Source organism: Anas platyrhynchos, chromosome 5, assembly GCF_047663525.1.
Source record: "Anas platyrhynchos isolate ZD024472 breed Pekin duck chromosome 5, IASCAAS_PekinDuck_T2T, whole genome shotgun sequence".
NCBI lineage: Eukaryota > Metazoa > Chordata > Aves > Anseriformes > Anatidae > Anas > Anas platyrhynchos.
The window spans coordinates 50,934,040-50,943,172 of record NC_092591.1 but is presented as its reverse complement, the minus strand read 5'-3'; positions in this window follow the sequence as shown (position 1 = coordinate 50,943,172).

Below are 9,133 nucleotides of genomic sequence, written 5' to 3'. Positions count from 1 at the left end.
CAGTGATGTTTTGATCCTAGAAATCAATCTGTGTTACAAAAGTTAAAATGAGTATAGTCTATTGACTATGAGTCTATTTTAGGTTATAGATTGTTTTTAAAAAAATAATAATAATCTGATCCCCACATTGAGAAAAAGGTTTTCTTTGCCACTGTTTTTTTCTTTCATTTTTTTAGTATTTCCAGATCTACATATTGTTTTGCCAGTAGAGCAGAAGACTCAAATACTGAAGCAGACTTTGAAGTAGTCTGGTAAATGTAGGAGTAAAGGATGGAAAAGGGATGGCATTACCTGGAAGAGAAGTATTTTGTAGTAAATCATTTTTATAACTTTTTATTCCAGTTAGCTCAATGTTATATCTGAGCCACCACTGAAATGATAAAAGCCTCAATCATAAATTTGCAAAAGAAGTTGAATGTTTTCAGGGTGAAAACTAATTCAACATCTGTTTGTCTTGGTCTAAGACTGAAGAAGGTAACAGAACTCTGAGCATAAATAGCAAGAATTCTTAGGGTCTTAAATCATTTTTTTGCTCCCTTTAGCAAAGGTAACTGAAAGGACTATGGTTTTGTTTGTTTGTTTCCTTTTCAAACTAGAAAGAAGTGAAATAAGAGTCTAAGAGTTGACGCATCTTATCAAAGGATTAGTAATTTTTATGGGGGATGTTTCTCATGCCTTAAAGGTAGCTAGTGGAAAGAATTGTGGAGGTGTTTCTGTAAGCATCAGAATTCTCCCACAAGGTTATTTAAAGCCATTTGTATATTTTAAAAGGGTAACAGGGTAACAGTGTTAGCCCCAGTGTCATACATAGCTAGACTCTCTCTGTAGCTTTAGCTGGTTGTGATTTTTTTTTTTTAACATCTTGCCCTAAAATGTGCTTTAGAAGAGCTAGAGGAATAACTGTTTTCCACCTTACATCAGACTTTATTTCACTTGAGGGTAAACTGAATCTTGAATGTTTATAAAGTGTTTAGGAATCTTTCAGGGTGAAATATGTTATGTCAATGTAAAATGGAGTGAGACTCTGAAACTCTGCCTCATAAGGTCAAAGAAAACGTTTTAGAAACTGAACAGCAACAGAAATCTTTGGGAATTTTTTTCTGAGCACTAGACATCTGTGACATGAAATCAGAAATGGTTCGTAAAATTAAGTACAGAATTTCTTTAATGGTGTTTGGTGTTCTCAGTGGTTACTAATTCAATGTTAACTATCTCATGCAGTTCAATGGAAACCCGTTCACTGAGCTGACCCTGCATCACCTTAATGTTTGTTTTTTCTATTTGTTTTTTGTTTTTAATTTTAGTAAGGAGTAGAGAAAAACTTAGATTGTTATCAGTGAGGTGCCTTAATGGTAAGGAAAAAAAAAGTAGATTCCACGTTTATAATTTCTTTTTTTTTTTTTCTTAAGGTAATACAAACTTATAGCCACAGCGTCAGCGAAAACAAAGTGCACAGTGTTTCTCAGATCTTTCTTAAAAAAAACCTACTCCATTGGTTAGTTGTTCTACTTCTTGTTATTAGATCTTTCTATAAGTTTTTGCTTTCTCAGTTCAATGGGTTTCTTCTGTAAACTTCACACTTTTTTTTTTTTTTTTTTTTTTTTTTTTTTTACCAAGAATATTTCAAATGTTTGCAACCAGAAAACTTGTGTGTAAATATTTGTGTAGACTCTTGAAAGATCAAATGGAACTTGCAAGGGAGGACTAACGTGACTCAAATTTGTGTAAACCCGAAGAAAATCTTACAGGGATTGCTTATTGTACTTGCATGTAACTGATATCAGAGTATCCAGAAGAAAAATATCAATTTTTCTTTTGAAACTAACCAACAGCAAGATCACATTATCTGGAAAACAAAAGCCATCTTTCAAATTAAACAGGAAAAATCTATAGTTACTAATATTTGGTAACGCTGCTTATGTGCCACACAAGAAAGTGTAATGTCTTTTGTGATGCCTGTGCAATGTATCAATGCATCAAGCAACTTGGTTTTCCACAGTTCTCTGTTTGGATTGGCTTTGTCTAGCAATATATTCTTGAGGTTTGAGTACAAAAAGAAGAGTAGTAGGATTATTATGTGCTTTTCAAGGTGAGTGCATCACCCCAAAGAGTTGATTTTGCTACTTCCAAATGTGAAAGGGCTGAGAAGATGCCTCCTGGCAACTAGTGGTATTTGTAGCTTGTGTTGGAATAAGTCCAATTCCAATCAATCCTTAGTTTTCTACAGCTCTACTGAAAAACAACTCCTTACTTGGATGCCTCTGAAAAACACTTAAAGGATTCAGTAGTTCATCTCTTAAACAGAAGAGACTACGCAAGAAGCCTGTTTTCATTAAGTTTGGTAACTTCTAGCTTGATTTAAAGTATGTGTGTGTGTGCGCATATCAACCATTTCATAATCTAGCCTATACATGTCTTGTCAGATTTTTGTTTTTATTTTTATTTATTTTTTAATGTTATCTCTTTTGGAGTTGTTGAATATTTTGCAATATACATCTGCTTCTCTGGGTTTTGTTATTCTGACATAATACAAATGTTGCAAGCTGCAAGATATGGGATGAGCCCTATTTCTCCAAGTGTTTGAATGAAATTCAGTGAGTATGCAAAAGTACTTTTTGATGATAGCTGGGACTTCCTATCATGTGGTAAATAAGAAAAAAAAAAAAAAAAATCAAAATCCCTAACCTAAGTGAGTGGTGATTCCAGTTCCCACTAGCGCTTTCACAGTTCAAGTAATATATGTGACTTTGTTATAAAGCTTATTGAAGATGAAGGAATTGTATTCTATTTCTAGAACAAGGGCTTTGAAGTTGATTTCTTATTGCTTTTAGGAAATTGAAGCTATGAATAGCTATAATGTGAAAATTCAAATACTGGAGTTTCACTCTTGTGTTGTCATCACCTAAAGCCACAATAAACTGTTAATTCTCATCTAAATTCCCCGAAGAGATTTCCTAAGCAATTTCCTGGCAAGACTAGCCATGCTTCTATTCCAGTCCAGTGCAGTATGGGAAGCGCTCTAAGGCAAGAACTTTCTTATTCCTGGAAAGAACTGAATCAAAATTCAAAATCAAACGGTCGCTCACTGAGGCGATCAGCCGTGAGAGGGGTTTCCGGCCCCAGCCCGCGGCTGACCAGGCTTGGGAGCAGCGCCCGTTGCCGCCCTCGCGCACAAAGGCAGCCCCTAGGGAGCGCCAGCGCCTCAGAGCGCGGCGAACAAGGCGGGCAGCAGGGTCGTGGCGCGGCCCCTTTGCGCGAAGGGCAGAAAATGGCTGCCCAGTTCTCGTAGCGACGAGGAGCAGGCTGATACTGAGGCAAAAATGGCGTCTACCCACCGCACCTGCAGGGCTGAGGGCAAAACCCAGACGGAGGGGCCGTGACCCCCCATGGCAGATGCCTGCACGCTGACAGAGCCCCTGAGGACCGAAGGAGCTTCCCAGACTCTCAGTTGCGGGGGACTGTGGAGTCTGGAAGCCCCCTAGGGCCCAAAGGCAGAATTGGGTGTCCTGGGTGCAGTCGTTCCCAGCTGAATGAGTTTTTGAGCAAGCCGCTGTCTGTGAGAGGAGCTAAACAGGCTGCAAAGCATCTCAGAGCCTGAGCAAGAGATTGTTGTGTCGTATCAAGGGCTGGCACCAGTGGCTTCCAATACTCTAGAAGACAACAGGGGGGCACCTGTGAATCATCCCATAAGAATTGGGAATAACTCCTCTAAAAAGGTAATGTGGCCCATAGCCCAGCTGAAGTGCCTCCACTGTAATGCAGCATGGGGAATAAGCAGGAGGAGTTAGAAGCCCTGAAGCAATTAGAAAACTACGATCTAACTGCTAACACGGAGACATAGTAGGACGAATCACACAACTGGAATGCTGGAATGGAGGGCTACAAGCTTTACAGGAGAGAGAGGCAGGGAAGGAAGGGTGGGGATGTTGACCTCTATGTTAAGAAGTGGATAGATTGTGAAGAGTTGCTGCTGATGAGAAATGGCCACAACCAGGTTGAGAGCCTGTGGGTAAAAATTAAGCATCAGACCAACAAATGCCACCTTGTTGTTAGGGTCTAGTACAGGCCACCCGATCAAGGGGAGCCTGTTGATGAAGCCTTGCTCCAACTACAAGAAGCGTTGCACTCACAAGCACTCGTCCTGTTGGGCGATTTCAACCACCCGGATGTCTGCTGGGAAAGCTACGTGGCAGGAAGTAAGCAATCCAGGAGACTCCTGGAGTGCATTGAAGACAATTTCCTCATCCATGTATTAGACAAACCAACCAGAGGAGAAGCGTTTCTGGACCTGGTGCTCACCAATGTGGATGATCTCATTAAGAGATTAAGATTGGAGGCAGTCTGGGTTGCAGTGACCATGCCCTGGCTGAGTTTGTAATCTCAAGAGATGTGGGCCTGGCAAAGAGCCAGGACCCTCAAATTTAGAAGAGCAAACATTCAGTTGTTCAAGGAATTAGTGGATGAGATTCCATGGGACACTGTCCTTAGGGACAGAGGATCTGATCAGAACTGGCAACTCTTTGAGGATATTTTCCTTAGAGCACAAGAGCTCTCCATCCCCATGTGCAATAAATCAAGCAGAGAAGGCAGGAAACCGGTATGGCTGAGCAATGACCTCCTGGTCAAATTTAGGCAAAAGAAGGAACTGTACAGGCAGTGGAAACAGGGCTGTGTGCCCTGGGAAGAGTATAGAAATGCTGTCTAGACATGCAGGGGTAGGATCAGGAAAGCCAAGGCACTGACAGATCTAAACTTGGCGAGGGATGCAAAAAAGTACAAGAAGGGATTCTACAGGTACATTTGTCCAGAAAAGAAAGACTAAGGAGAGTGTACAGTCTCTGAAAAATGTAGCTGGAGGACTGGTAACAACAGACATGGGGAAAGCTGAGGTACTTAACTTTTTTGCCTCAGTCTTCAGTGGCAGTCAGGCTTCCCACATCTATTGAGTCTCTGAACCTCTAGGTGGGGGCTGGGGGAGCAGAGTCCTTCCCACTGTAAGCAAAGAGCAGGTTTGGGACCACCTGATGCAACTGAGCAGCTACAAGTCTATGGGGCCTGATGGCATCCATCCCAGGGTCCTGAGGGAACTGGCTGATGTAGCTGCCAAGCCACTCTCCATCATATTTGGAAAGTCATGGCAGTCAGGCGAACTCCCTGGTGACTGGATAAAAGGGAAACAACATTCCCATTTTTAAAAAGGGTAGAAAGGAAGACCTGGAGAACTACAGACCAGTGAGCCTCATCTCTGTGCCTGGCAAGATCATGGAACAGATCCTCTTAGGAGCAATGTTAAGGCATGTGCAAGACCAGGAGGTGATCTGAGACAGCCAACATGGCTTCACCAAGGGCAAATCATACCTGACCAGTCTGGTGGCCTTCTATGACTGAGTGACTGCATCAGTTGACAAGGGAAGACCAACTGATGTCATCTACCTGGACTTCTGTAAGGCTTTTGACGTGGTCCCACATGACATCCTGATTTCTAAATTGGAGCAGTATGGATTTGAAGGGTGGACCATTTGGTGAGACCATAAGGAGTTGGCGTGATGGACACACCCAGAGAGTATTGGTAAATGGTTCTATGTCCAGGTGGAGGCCGGTGATGAGCGGTGTCCCTCAGAAGCTGTCTTGGGACCTTTGCTTTTCAATATCTTCATCTATGACATAGATGATGGGATTGAGTGCACTCTCAGCAAGTTTGCAGATGACACCAAGCTGAGTGGTACAATTGATACAACAGAAGGAAGGGATACCATCCAAAGGGACCGGGTAAGCTTGAGAAGTGGGCCTACATGAACCAAATGAGGTTCAACAAGTCCAAGTGCAGGGTGCTGCACCTGGGTCAGAGGAATCCCAGGCATAAGCACAGACTGGGAGAAGAATTCATAGAGAGCTGCCCTGTAGAGAGGGATTTGGGGATTCTAGTGGATGAGAAGCTCGACATGAGCCAGCAGTGTTGGCCCGGAAGGCCAACAGTATTCTGGGCTGCATCAAGAGAGGTGTGGCCAGCAGGTCAAGGTTGTTGATTGTCCCCCCTAATCTGCCCTCATGAGGCCCCACTTGGAGTACCTCATCCAGATCTGGGGCCCTCCACACAAGAAAGATGTGGACCTGTTAGAACAGGTCAAGAGGAGGGCCACAAAGGTGATCAGAGGGCTGGAGCACCTCTCCTATGAAGAAATGCTGAGAAAGCTGGGGATGTTCAGCTTGGAGAGGAGAAGGCTCTGTGGAGTGGCCTTTCAATACTTACAGGGTTAAACCTAATCTAGTGGGTGGCTTCCCTAATCTAGTGGGTGGCAGGGGGGTTGGAAATAGACGAACTTTATAATAGATGAACTTTATTATATAATAAATGAACTTTTATATAATAGATAAACTTTATTTTATAGATAAACTTTATAGATGAAATTTTTTTTAGAATAGATATTTATATAATAGATGAACTTTAAGGTCCCTTCCAACCCAAGACATTCTATGGTTCTATGAAAATTTAGATTAAACCAATATAATTTCAAGATTATTTAGAATACTTACAGCTACAGACACATTTTTCAAATCAGTTATGATATACATTAATGAAAATTTGAAAAGCATCTTAATTTGGAGAGAGAGGGAGAAAGAAAATACGTGTTTCTCTTTGAAAAAAATCAAAAAGTTGTAAAAGAATACTTCTCTATGTCACTCTGTTGTTGGGTTAAAGGCTGGCTGAATATTAGCTGCAGCCTACTTGTTTCATCTTGTTGCTGTTCTAAAATTAAGGACTAGGCTCATAAAATAAGAGAGTAATTGGTTAGTCCTCTTCTCTTGCATGCTAATAAGAAAATTGTGTGAAAATGAACGAAATCCAGAGCAAACACCAAGCATAAAAGAAACAACTCAAAAGCATTATGGAAAAATGCACTAAATAGGTCATATTCAGCAAAGTTTAAAAGGAATTGTCTAATAGCTCTCAAAGTCTACTTGCTAATGGAGGATCATTGCTTATGGGATGTTTCTATTTAAATTTCTCAGAGGTGTCTTTTTAGCTTAATTGTACTTTTTTTTTTTTTTTTTTTGGTCTCATAAGTGATCTGAAGGAAAAAATATAATCCCTCCTGAAAGGGACTTTACACATTTGGATCATATGCTGACAGATTACAATTACCACCTGTTAGGTTAATTCTTCAGTTATTCTCATTTTATTGAGACTAGAATCTTAGTGAAAATGAATAGCATTTGTCTGTCTGTAAGGTCTTGTTTAATCCTAGTGGTTTCTCCATAGGAAAACATGTACAGAGGGGAAAAAAGGGTTGACTACAGATACTGGGTACTGAAAAAACAGGAGTCTTTCATTTGAGAATTCTGATAACTTAATAGTAATTCTGAAGTCTTAGATTTTCTTCAAATTTGAATTTTCTTCAAAATGCTAATAAAATCAGTACAGGGATTTGGCCAGTTCTAGAAAGGAGCATGATACATAGAAGTGCCTGGACAGTAAAGACAAGACCGTGTAGGGCTGTTACATATTTTATTATTTTATTCAATTATTAATGGACTAGTTGATACTTCATCAGTTCTAATTTGCATATCTGGATCTTAGAGATGCCTAACACCCTTAACCTCTGTGGGTTTCAGAGAAAACAGACAAGTTTGTTTTAGTGAGGTGCAGCACTTGAATTCAGTTAAAAAAAAAAAAAAAAAAAAAAAAAAGAAAAAACATTAAAGTTGAACATTTCTACAATGCATTCAGTATACAATTTAGCATCTAGCTAATTGAGTGTCTTAATGGAGTCTCAGAAGATTTTTTTTTGTTATTCTTTCTTACTAAACACCTCATGAATTATTAAAATAACAGATCAAAATGCACAATTTCACTTCAGTTAACTCCCAAACAAAGGTAATGTTTCATATTCAGATTTTAAGTAATTTAATTTTACCTATTTCTTGAGTATCTAAGCAGATGTACAGAGGTTGTGTATCTGTCTTTCTCAAACTTACATTTTTACCCATCCAAAATCAATGTTTCATTGCTGGCATAAAATGTCATGCTGTGGGAACTGACTAAGGAATTCTTATTGCATGGAAATATTTTCAAGAGACCTACTACAGAATTCCCTCTGTACATAATGTGCTGAAACGCTGTGGTCAACAATAATCATTGCCATTTTTACTATTGAAACTAAAGTTAAGGATTTATATGTGCAGTTCAGAAGAGGTCAAATTTTCTTTCTTTTTTTTTTTTTTTTGTCAGTGCATGGCTTTTTTTTTTTTTCCAAATTGTGACTTCATATTATTTGAATAAAAGGTGGCCAGTTCAATCCTAAACATGCATGGGAATAAGAAAAATATTTTGTTCATTTCAGGGGACTTCTACCTTCACTCATTTCTTCTTGCACCAGACAAAATGTCAGATGTTTCATAAAGATCAGATATCTGTTTCTCACAGGAAAGAAATGAATGTTGGACGATGAGTTTAGATAGTTTTTGGCATGTCAAAAATATGAAGAAGCTCGTTAATCTCGTTAATCTAGCACTGTTTGGTAGAAAAGAACTGGAAAAGCTTTTTTTTTTAAAAAAAAATAAAAAATATATATATATATTTATTTATTTATGTATTTATTTTTCCCCAAATAACATGTATTTATTTGGAAGAATTTTGAAAAGCCCAGGGGAAAGAGGCTGTACTTTTAGCTGGAATATTGCTTCACTTGAGTAAGTAGAAACAAGTGTCTGCCTTTGATAACTGTGCAGACATTAGACTCTGAATATTAAAGAGGGTTGGCAGCTACAGTATAAACTGGGGCACTTGCCATTTCTGGACAAATTGTGTCATTCTTACTGGAAAGTAAGCTAGTAAATGCTCTAGCGTTTTGTCTGCTGTGTTTCATCTTTGACAAAACAGAAGATGAAGAATAAATGAACTGAATTGGGAATTCTTTAAACTAGTTATTTTCAAGAGATGAGTTTCCAATTTTGCTTTAAATGTGCTATTATTTAGTGGAATACCAGTGCTCAGAGGGAGGCGGATTTGTCAATGGTTTTCTGGGAGTATAATAAAATGTTAGATAAATCACAGGAGACTGAAAAAAAAAAAAAAAAAGAAAAAAAAAGGAAAAAATATAAAAAGAAAAAAAAAAAAAAAAAAAAACAAACG